The sequence below is a fragment of the Penaeus chinensis genome, chromosome 15 (genome assembly GCF_019202785.1).
Source record: "Penaeus chinensis breed Huanghai No. 1 chromosome 15, ASM1920278v2, whole genome shotgun sequence".
NCBI classification, from domain to species: Eukaryota; Metazoa; Arthropoda; class Malacostraca; order Decapoda; family Penaeidae; genus Penaeus; species Penaeus chinensis.
The window spans coordinates 4383285-4395784 of record NC_061833.1 but is presented as its reverse complement, the minus strand read 5'-3'; the positions used below and the strand labels follow the sequence as shown (position 1 = coordinate 4395784).

The following is a 12500-nucleotide window of genomic DNA, read 5'->3' as shown; positions in this document are numbered from 1 at the left end:
TCAGCATTTGAACTGACAATTACCAACACCCATTACCATTCAATAGCACGAAACTCTAACACCAAAAAGAGCTTTAAACAATGATAAAATAATTAAAAAAAAACAAAACAAAAAAGTATTTTGCAACATCATCTCAATCAACAAGTCTCATTAGTACCTTGACCTTACACAACTACCCTTGAAACTCGTCTTCCGCGGATCTCCATTCAAACACGATATGAAAATACAAAATATACCGAGATACATGCTCGCACAACAAATATCTGACGCTAGAACTGTAAGAGAGCTGGAAAAACCCCGCTTGTACTACGAGAACAAGATTCCCCGAGCAACAGGTAGGCGGAGGAGGAGGAGGAGGCGGAGGAAGACGAGTGGTCTCCCGTCTTCTTCGCCTCTGGAAAGAACACAAATCCGGAAGAAATGTGGGATAATTGTATCTAGTTATCACTGTCATATTCTCCGCTTTTAGAAAAAGGGTGATGTTAAATAGCCAATCGGTTCCTCGAGAACACAAGATTGAGAAGAGCAGGGACACGGCGTGCCCATGTCCTGAGTCACGACACAGCGACTCCAACACGCATTTTCTCCACACTAATTCTACCCCCAACCCCACCACATCATCTCCACTACACTATCTCCAACAACGTCTCTCCAACAAAGCAGCTCCACCATCCCGATTCTCGCCACATCCGCCGCCACCACCTGGCCCTTACTCCCGGCACCAACACTAAACACTTTTTTTCCCCCATATCGAAGCTTTGCACTCATTCTGACTACCTATAACACTGTCCACTTCGCCGACGTTTGCTCAGAACTCGGTGCGTGAGTGTGACTCTTCTCCTATTAGCTGTAAAGGCCCATAATTCTCCCTTTCCAGCTCCTGTGGCAACCCTCCACCTGGAACGGCTGGATGGCGAGTCACTCGAACTGCCGCTCGCAGGACACCGCACCTTTTGTCGCTTGATCTTCACTTCCAAAAGGCTTCACGCACTCTTTCACTCACGAATATATTCCACTGGTTCTTTTGCACCGCCTTGTTATCCTATAAGCCACTATCGAAGCACATCCGAACGCAACGAGCCACAATTACCTGAGACGCTGACAGTCCCGGTGTTCACAAACAAGAGTAAGTTCCAATAATGTCCACACCAGCGTGTCCTCGCCGCTTTATCTATTCCATATAACACGTCGGTATACTCAGCAATACACCAACATACACCCGAGACACACCCGCACCCTATAACCCGCACTCAACGACTGCTTCGTGGTGAACTGACCTGCGCGGTGTTTGCAGGAGAAGTGGTGATCGTGGTGTGAGTGGAGGCGGTGGCACGCACGACGCCTGGCACTGGAGGAGGAGGAGGAAGGGGGAGGAGGAGGAGCAGGAGGAGGAGGAGGTCCTGCCCGCGCGCGACACCAACCCGCACCGCCGCCCTCCGCCACGCTTCGCTCCAACGCCCGCGCTCATTTTTCGTCTATTTTTATATTGTCTCATATTATGAGAGTGATTCGACGATGGACTTTTTCCCTTCGAAAGACGATTGCCATGGTCGATCCATTTTGGCTCGCCGAACGTGCGTTAATTAAACGAAAAAAGTGAACGAAAATGGCAAGGGTGAGCGAAGGTTAAGGTGAGCGTATGGCTTCCCGAGGCGCGGGGAGGGGGCGGGGGGGCAGGGGCAGGGGGACGCGTCCTGGCCTGCGGGCATGAGAGGGATACTCGCCGCACCTGGGCTCCGCTCGCTCCCCACCAGATGTCTTTGTGCCACGGCTTCCATCAGAAAAAGCTACCGAGTCCGTTTACTTGGATATCAGACTGTATTTTACGGCTATTGACTATCCGCCCTTTTAATCAAGATGCTCCGTTATCGATAACCAGATCAGCATACCCATAGTATAACCTTGTTGATAACGAATAACTAACTCCATTTGACGTGCGGACACTGGAAATCTTTGTTCCAGTCGAAAGGGTTTTTGGTAGTGACTAGTAACTTTTCATTCGTTGCCTAAGTTATCAGAGCACATATAAGCTGAGAGTAGTCCAAGAAATTCGTATAATGTGGTGTTCCAGGACAACTGAAGTCACCTTGTAAGATGTCTTGGAAGGCACCCAAGCGAAGACAGCGAGCCAGACCGAGGCGCGCCCGTTGGTGCTCACCTGCCTGGCCGGACATACACACGTGGCAGCACCGCACCTTCGTGACACCTTCCTACCCTCTGCACCTATGTGACAAGACATGAATATATGCTTTTTGGATTGGCCGCCCCTCCTTTGATTCAACCTTTAAAACTTCTGAAAGCGGCAGAGTAACGGTCTGTTTGAGAGACTTCATCCGCTAGCGGTGCCAGGATCATGTTCTGGTGCGCATCGATAGTCATCTGGAAACAAAGGCTCCTGGAGTAGGGCTTCGCTTTGTCTCATATCCTGTGATCCCCCCCAACACATGTCCCGCCTGGGCACCAGTCTTGTATTCCTCCCCGCCAGCAGGAGCATTGAGGGCGGTATCACGTTGTCTCCCTTGTGTTCGCCGTTGACCTTTCCAGGGTCCGCGTGGCCGTGTAGGAGGCAGGCACGCTCGCTGACGGCGCCTCTCGCAGGGTCATGAAGGAGGAATGTTAGACGGCGTGGACATGCCTGAAGAAGAGACAGGATACCGGAGATGTGTTGTAAGACGGAAGTGGCTGGGAGGGCAGGGCCGCCGGGGGGATGGAGAGCTATGCTGGCTCCTCGCGTCCATTGTCTAAGGGTTAGGTGGCGTCACTCTGCGGCACGCTGGACGCTGCCACACCACCCGCCATAACGCTCCTTGCGGTTACGACTGGATTCGGAGAATTACGAGTCAGTTATTAGTCTATAGGAACGCGAGCGCGTTATTTGCAACGTATTGTTATTCGCAGTTGCATGCGGATTGCACAGAACTTCATAGTAATCAATAAATAATTTGTTTGCGTTTCGTAAATATTGGTTTATGATACAGTTTTCTTATATGTTTTCAGCAACAATACGATATAGAGAATTTGGCTGAAACAAGCTAAGGAGAGGTTTGGATCATTACTTATCCTAGTTGACATCTACAATAAACAGTAAACCCAATGGTGTTCAACTTCACAATGTAATTGCGCACGCTGTTGCTATGACTTCTCAATTTTCATTTTTATTTATTGTATTTTTCCATAAGAAACATATACACAGAATTATGCAAATTTATTTTTCACTCAACATAAACAAATTACTGCATTTCGAAGTTCGGTTTCCCTTTCCTCTTGTATCCAAGACTTTGAAGGTTTTAAATTTGCTTGAAGGAGTACGGCCGCGGCAGACAAAGAGAGGAGTAACCCTAATGTATCTTATCTGACTCCACAGGAAGCCTGGCCGGTGCAGCCAACGCTCCGTGACACCGGCAGTTTGGCGACAGGTGTTCCTGATGCAAGACTTGATGGGGCCTCTCGATACTTCCAGAGGCGTTTCTGATGGCTCGCTTCCGACGCCAGCTTCTTACCTACAGTTCATGCTTATTCTGAGGTCGTGGGGCCTCTGTCGTGTTTCCTTTTTCCCTACTTATACTTACGTCTATTCTCTCTCTCTCTCTCTCTCTCTCTCTCTCTCTCTCTCTCTCTCTCTCTCTCTCTCTCTCTCTCTCTCTCTCTCTCTCACTATCTCTCTCTCTGTTCGAGTACAGCTGCCTCTTTACTAAATTAATTAACAAATATTTTAAAAATATCAATCGTCCCTCATATATACGTGTATATATATATATTTTTTTTTCATATACATATATATACATATATATATATGTGTGTGTGTCTGTAATGCATACACACACATACGTATGTATATATATATGTATATATATATATATTATATATATACATTATATATTACATATATATATGCACATATATATGTTTATGCGTGGTAATGTATATTCATGTATAAGCGAATGCAAATGTATGGATATAGGTGGACATCCTTTTTTCTAACGTATCCTGGCCTGACTACCCTCGCCAAGACACCAACCGAGGCGGTGACGGGGTGCCTCAGGGATGGCGATTTGGTCCCCCTGGGAGAAAGTAAAGTAGGGAGAGGTCAACCCCGCGGGCGTAATTACCTGGACGTGGGGCGGAGGAGGCAAAGGGGGGGGGGGTAGGATGAAGGGGGCTGGCAGGCAAGCGGGGGATGGAGCGCGTTAGGGGGGGAGGGGAGAAGGAGAGCGTCACCCGTGAGGACAAGGGTAGGATCCCCGCCACAAGTTCGTCTCACAACACTCCTACACCAGGCCCTCGCGTCTACCGACTGCTGCATTTCTGACTAAATGTTTAAAAAAAGCTCATATGGAGTTTCCATCATGTACTCTTAGAATTTAAAATAGTATTGAGTCATTAACCAAATTTCCTGTTCAATTTAGATTTACCTTCCAGGAGTATCTAGACATCGTCTTGGCACAATGCCTTCATATCCGTAGTGGGAAACTAGCAATCATTCTCGAAATATCTTGAATCATTTCCCTCAAGTAAAACTATTCAACACGCAACCGATGGAAAATCTGATTGCCTGGAGCTTACAAGAGTCTGTGCGAAGTTGTGGAGGTGTTGAGGGGTTTGGAGGCACCAGGCGGCCCCTTGGGACCGCCAGGTAGCAGAGCCAGCCGGGCCCGCCCCACCACAAAGGCTCTACCTGCCTCCCTGGCCCGCCATCACCACCACCACCCTCTACCTCACACACACGCAGCCACGCACTCCTCACAACCTTCATCTGATCTGATCTAATCTGCGCACATTACTGTTTGGGTAAATTTCCTTGAATTTGGCATTCTGTAAGATCTTGTACATCTTATCATGGATGGATAGAACTAAAATAAAGAAAGAAAAAGAAGCAAGATAATTCGTCCCTCCTCTCATGAATGCACAAGGTTCTCAGTGCGCTTGAGTGATCGGGCCGGCACAGCCATGGACAACTGCTGATCACGCGAAGAAAATATTCAGTTCACGAGAGGGAAGACGACACTCGAGGCGCCAAGAAGTGTCGGCTGTGCCCCGACGCCTTCTTTGTGTCCTGGAAGGACTCGCACGCCGTACAAGCAAGAGGCAATTACTTGAAATTTTTATTCCCACGAACCTGGTAGTTAGGAGATGTAAGCGCTAAGCGACGTTGCTTGGCATGATTTTTACCCCAAGTTCAGAATTTTACTCCATTATTCAAAACTGCATCAATGGAACTCCCTGAACGGCTTCCAAGATTAATAATGGGTCTGAGGCATCCCTTCCTGGTAAATCTGGCGCCAGGAGGCAACACTGAGAAGCGAAGGAAAAGAGGAGGGAAGGAGACAACAGCGTGGAGCTTGGTGGTGGATGTGGTGATGGAGGAACCGGCAGTGAAGGTCAGCAGCTGGCACCCGCCCCGCCCTGCCCTCCATCACCGCTACTCGGCCACCAGGTGTCCCCGCGCCAAACCTCCGCCAACCGCCGCCACCCCCACCTCTATTACAACGTTCTTACCATCACCCCTTACTTACTGCGATGTCAGTGTCGCATCCTCACTATGACTGTGCCTACAACAGCAAGAATAAGCATACATCCCTTTTAGTCTATTGAAGACGAACCTAAACTCCATGCCTCCATTCTCCTACCCTGCCTCGCCCGGACGTTACGAGCGAGGCGGTTGGGACCAAGCGCTCCCGTCACCATGACTGCGTGTGCTCGACAGCCAGTCATTAGCGAGCGTGGGCACAGTAGCTCACGATCACATGCCAGGTATTAAACACGCCGTCGTAAGATTTACTGCTGGCTCCTGTATGACCGCGGATATGACTGATTTCTTGTGAATTCAGTTATTACTCAAGAACTATTTGATATCCAGTCGAGTATCGTAATTTTATCAAATGATTCCAGCATTACTAAGACTTATGCTGTTAAAAAAAACGTATTCTTGCGTGGAAAAGTCACAATGAAAGTTTATGGAGGACCTGGATATTCGTCTTCATTTTCACTTTCACTATACTTTGCTAAAAATCAAGTTGCATTAAGCTTGCAAGAAGGAGTCAGTGCCTTATTTTTTCATGATGTATTTATTATTTCTTATATCGCCACTAGCGGTGCATTATACCCTAGTTGCTAATCTACATCCCGAGAAAACCATTCACGAAAAACTGCGAGCATAGTATTGACTTTCGCAGTTACGTGTTACTTTCTTATATTGTTTATTTATGTCAGTATTTGCATTGCCGTCAAAATATGGAAATTTTAAATGTAAATATTGTTCCCTTACAGTTTGAATCGTGTTTTCGTATTATTTTACTTATTTGACATGCTATATTTCTATTTATTACCATTATTCCTATTCGTAATATCAGTTAGCGTCCTCGTCATTATCATTATTATTCACACCATAATTGTTGTTATCATTACCAATATTGATATCACCATCCTCTTCATCGTTATTACAGATTACACTAGCGTTAACGGCATGTGTATGTGCGTGGGTGGTCAGAAGAGTGGGAGAGGAGGGTGGGGGTGGGGGGAAGGGGGGATTATCGGTGAAGGGTGACCACGAGATCCGGGGAGGGGTTAAGGGGGGTAAGGGGGGGGAATGGAAATGGCGAAGGAAGAGAGGGCTCACGGGATGCGGGCGTTAGTTGCAGCCTCATCAGTCCGTATTGGTCTGTTTAAGTGCCTTGAGAATATCAATGAGAAATCAACCGCTGAAACTTATCACGACGAATCAGAGCAAATATGAACATCAACGCCTCATCTAGCAATGCTACATCATACACAGACTCTGTGTTTTTATATATCACATGACATCTGCGGATCTTTGTGTCATTAAATCGACCATGGAAGCTGAAACGGGAGGAAGAGGGGTGTCGCATTGGGGGTGGAACTGACTGAGGGGTGAAAGGTGGGGGGTGGGGTGGGGCTACACGGGGCGCGAGGAGGGTTACGGGATACGGGCACAGGGTCGGTTGCATCAGCATCAGCTTGGGGGGAGGGGGGGTTGAGCAGCACCCTGGCAAAAGTTATTGATCGATATTTCCCATGGCATCGATAGACGCCATCTGTGGGCCGTCGCGGTCACCACGGGTGCGTGCTGGGGGATCGACGCTGCCCGCGCTCGCTGGCTCTCTGCCCGCGCGGCGTTCGGCTAACTGTGGATTCGTCGTGTAGGTGCATATACTTGCCCGTCTATCTCACTGCATTCATGTATCTGTCTAGATTATATCTATCTGTTTATGTTCCTGTATATCTGTTTATGTTCCTGTATATCTGTTTATGTTCCTGTATATCTGTTTATATTCCTGTATATCTGTTTATGTTCCTGTCTATCTGTTTATGTGTCTATCTATCTGTTATGTTCCTGTCTATCTGTTTATGTTCCTGTCTATCTATCTGTTTATGTTCCTGTCTATCTATCTGTTTATGTTCCTGTCTATCTATCTGTTTATGTTCCTGTCTATCTATCTGTTTATGTTCCTGTCTATATATCTGTTTATGTTCCTCTCTATCTATCTGTTTATGTTCCTGTCTATCTATCTGTTTATGTTCCTGTCTATCTATCTGTTTATGTTCCTGTCTATCTATCTGTTTATGTGTCTCTGTTTATATTAATCTATATATCGATATCTATATTAATCTATCTATCGATGTGTATATTAATCTGTCTATCGATGTCTATATTAATCTATCTATCGATGTCTATATTAATCTATCTATCAATGTCTATATTAATCTATCTATCGATGTCTATATTAATATATCTACTGATGTCTATATTAATATATCTATCGATGTCTATGTTAATCTATCTATCGATGTCTATATTAATCTATATATCGATGTCTATATTAATATGTCTATTGATGTCTATATTAATCTATCTATCGATGTCTATATTAATGTATCTATCTATGTCTATACTAATCTATCTATATATGTCTATACTAATCTATCTCTCTACAGTATATAATTCTATCTCACTATGTCTATATTTATCCCTTTATTGATGACTATATTTATCCCTTTATTTATGTCTATATTATCCCTTTATTTGTGTCTATATTTATCCCTCTATTTATATTTATATTTATCTATCTGTATACGTCTTTATCTCTTTGCACATGTGTATATTTATCTATTTGTATGTCTGGATTTATCTGCTTCTCTCTCTATCTCTATCTCTCTCTCTCTCTCTCTCTCTCTCTCTCTCTCTCTCTCTCTCTCTCTCTCTCTCTCTCTCTCTCTCTCTCTCTCTCTCTCTCTCTCCCTCGCTCTCGCTCTATCTATCTATCTCTGTCTATGTGTGTGTATATATATATATATTTATATATATATATATATATATATATATATATATATATCCATACATACATATACGTATGCATGTATATGTATATATGTGTCTGCGTGTGTGTGTGTGTGTGTATATATATATTTATATATATATATATATGTGTGTGTGTGTGTGTGTATGTATGTATATATATATATGAATATATATATATCACGTATATACATATATGTACATATATATGTTTATATATGTACATATGTGTGTATATACATATATTCATGCATGTATACATGAATATATATGTATATATACATTGTATATATCTATGTATAGATCATTATATCATGCTCCCAGACAGGCAGTATTGAATAAACGTTGTTTTTTTCTATCAAAAATAAAGTTAGTCGTCTGACCTCGCTTGCCCGCCCATTGACCCTTATTCCCTCCCTGTCACCTGAAGTGGGGTCGAATACCTAGCTTATAGGACACTTTACGAGGTCAAGATGAGGATTGACCCTGTATGGGGTCACTTCGCACCTCGCCCTTTGTTTAGTTACTGGCCTTCTGCTCCTCTTCTTCCACAGCCGTTGCTTGGCCGCGGCTTTTGAACGGCTGGCAGGGCCAAGGCACGGATTGCTGCGGGTGTGGATATGCTATAAAACACACGTGCATGTATGAATATTATATTTATATGATTATACATATGTATACATACATACATGTGTGTGTGTGTGTATATATATATATGTATGTCTGTATGTGTGTGTGTTTATGTAATTGGCATACGTTCCTTTCTTAATAGTTAATGAAATCAATTCAACGTAACCGTTGTAGGAAGGTGTCTGCTTTAAGTTCATTTATTACACTGTCGTTTGAACTATGATAAATTTGAGTAGCAAAATCAGTAATAATGATGATGGTATTAATAAAGTTGATAAACATGTTAACGTATAATTACCTACAGTAACCAACAGCGTAGAACCATTATCATTAGACGGTGTTATCGTTTACCGTACCAACGAACACTGAAATCGATAAATAATGGTAATCCTTAAAAAGGTAACATCATTATGAATATTACTCACGCCATTAATAATTTCAAAAACATCTATTTACATAATCATCGTGCTGATAACATTCATTTAAACACCTTACGAGCAGTGTAATTCTAAAAGAGAGAAGCAGGTGAGGTTGGCAGTTATGTCGTTGGGCAATTACGGCTTTAGAGACAGGGAGGGGGAGGGGGGGGGGGAGCTCAGGTGCGGGTCAGCTGGGGTTAGAGCTGGAGGATTTTCCCTGATAAACAGTATATTACTTGTCTGATGTCGTAGCACGAAATTATAATGTTTCCTTTAATAGAAGCATTGAATTGTTTTATTGTCTCAGGAAGAGTGATAAGACCATCGGTCTTGCTTAAAAAAGAAAACACCAAGTTAATTTCAAATACAACAGGCGTTTACAAAATAAAATCAAGGTACAGGATAATCAGAACCTGTCTGTTAAATCATGTCACCAGACCTGCGAGCCCTCAGGGTGCACGATGATTAGGTAATCAAAGCAAGACCAATCATGGAAGTAACTTTCCTACACAGTCAATCCAATGCCTTCATTATGGTTTCTGTTTATAGAGTATATATTTCTCATCCCGCTAACCTTGGGACTCGGGGAATTATTTGCTCTCCCAGTTAGTTATACCTTTATTTTTTATATCATCTTTATTGTAAATCCTTCATGACCAAGGTATGATGTTGACAAGTATATCAGGGTAATGTAGGTGTAGATTCCAAACACACTCACACTCACACATGTGTATGTGGGTTACTTTATTACTCTATATTTTTATCTGTGTGACGCCACGTGCTCCACCCTCCCCGCGGCTTTGTGTAGCATATCAAAGCGCCCCTCAAGGTTTTTTGACGTCATGCGATTTTCACCGTGGAGGGTTTTGACCAGGAGTTTTTAAACATTTCCCTAATAGTCCGGGGTGCGACAAGAGGGAAACAACCAGGTCATGCGGAACCAATTCTGATTGAATTACATGTACTGTATGTCATATTACAACATGAATAGATAAAGTACAATATCAATGGTTTAATTTTTCTTTAGATTTGTGTGAATGAACTTTATTTTACCTGCATACGCACGTTATTGCGTTTGTGGTTATCTTGCCTGCTTACCAAAGGACAGTGGAAAGGAATAGATGTCAAATATAACTATTAATGATTGATAAAACTGTTAGTAAAATAAATAACAAGAATAACGAATGAAATCAATCTAAAAAATTAACAGGAAACAAACTTTTATCATCTCATGACCATAGCCTGCAACTCACCCTGGTGTGACATATGCCCCCTCCCTACATAAACTACCCTGTACAGGAACAATGACTGTCTTGTTGGATTAAATAGTTTTGGTATTAATTCATTACACTAGGGAGGGTGTTGGAATGGAAGACTGTTGTAAAATAACACACTTGTTACTGTCTTGCTTATTTAAGTTTTTTTTTTTTTTTTTGTAAACATACATTGCGTAAAATATATATGATATATATTGTAAAATGATATCTATGCAAGGGCAAGGTAGACACGAATATTGTGGCTTTGCAATATTCTAACAGTTTGTGCTTGTTTGATCAACCCAATTGACATATAATCTGGCAAGCATGTGATGTATATATGAATAATCTGCTTCCAGACCCAAAAGAAACAGCACTCATCCATGATTCCTTTGAGAAAAAAAAAAAAAAAAAAAAAAGGACTACAGTGACAACACTCAGTTTACAGGTTTTAATAGAAAGTGTTTCTTTCTTTATTATACATCGAAACTTGTTCAAATATTGGATTTTTACTGTTGCATAGGAAGGATGAGACGGAATGTGTTTGTGATTTGTAAGCTGGTCTGTATTTACATAGCTATATGTATCGGTAATATGAATACAAAGTCTATGAAGCTTTGGATAAGTACCTGTGAGATAAAGCTGTCTGTTGATGCTAGTTTTGAAATCTACGGATATATAAAACAATTGGCACTTGTGCTAAATTCTCTTATTGTGTTATATAAATCACATAGAAACACATGATGATTAGATGTTTGGAATTACGAGAAAACAGCTCCATTTGGCAGAAGTGCATTTGCTCCCCGAATCTAGCAGTGAGGAGAGCACCTTGTGTTCCCGAGAACCGGGCACTTCCCCTCATCATGTTTTAGCTTGTAGGACAGCACTTTTCCCTGTGAATTTTTACAAGGTAGATAACATACAACAGACAATTAGATCTTGCCAAGCGGTTATTTAGAAAAAGTACTCACATCGTACACGAATATCCATAATGGCATAGCTTGAGAGAACCGCTTCTGTTAGTTATCATTGCTAATTTAGAAGAAACAAGACCGGATATGGAAAGAGGCCTACCGCTAGTCAGTGCAATGCAAAGGGAGAGGAATTGAACGCTTGTAAAATCCTGGAAAGGGAATCGTCAGACTTTACACAACCCGCGGACGGGGAAATGCCCGAGTTGCTGGAGAGGCGCGGGAGGGGAAATGTCCCTCACACGGCACATCTCTTCCTCAAGTGGCCATGCTCTGTTATACTACTACTGCTAATGATATTAATGATGGTTATTATAGAATGCCCCCTACACTAATAATGATAAAGATAATAGTAATAGTAATGATAATGATAATACTAGTATCAATAATTATAATAGGATTAATGATAATAGTAGTAATAATAACAATGATGATAATAGTAGTAATAATAACAATGATGATAATAGTGATGATAATGATTACAATAGTACTACTAACAATGATAGTGATAATGATAATGATTACAATAGTACTACTAACAATGATAGTGATAATGATAATTATGGTGATGGAAATAACAATGATAATGATGGTGATGGAAATAACAATAACAATAACAGTTACAACAATTACTATGATAACAATGTTGAAATAAATACCGTTCTTCAGATCATTACGTCTTTATCAATGACCGGCAGAGAGCGTATTACAAATCTCATCCCATCAGCCTACCTGTACCTGGCCGTCTCCTTTCCGTTTTTTTTGTTTGTTGTTTTTGTTTTGTTTTTTTGGTATAGCGGAAAATCCCCCTCCTGTGATATTTAGTATCTGGACAATACCCGTGTAATACTCTCAGCTGTAGCTCTCGTGCGTTGTTATTGTTATTTTATTTTGTTACTCTATTATTGTT

The 12500-nt window shown here is 42.2% G+C and overlaps 1 protein-coding gene across 3 annotated transcripts in view; it reads right to left on the bottom strand.

Annotated features, from left to right (window-relative positions):
* LOC125032763 (protein tramtrack, beta isoform-like) overlaps positions 1–1432 on the bottom strand; it is a 10108-nt gene extending 8676 nt beyond the window's left edge. The window contains exon 1 of one of the 3 annotated variants that reach the window (XM_047624093.1): positions 1278–1432. The gene's annotated coding sequence lies outside the window, so the exon portion shown is untranslated. The other 2 variants (XM_047624092.1, XM_047624094.1) reach the window with 2 other exon arrangements.
* Positions 1433–12500: the final 11068 nt, after the last annotated feature.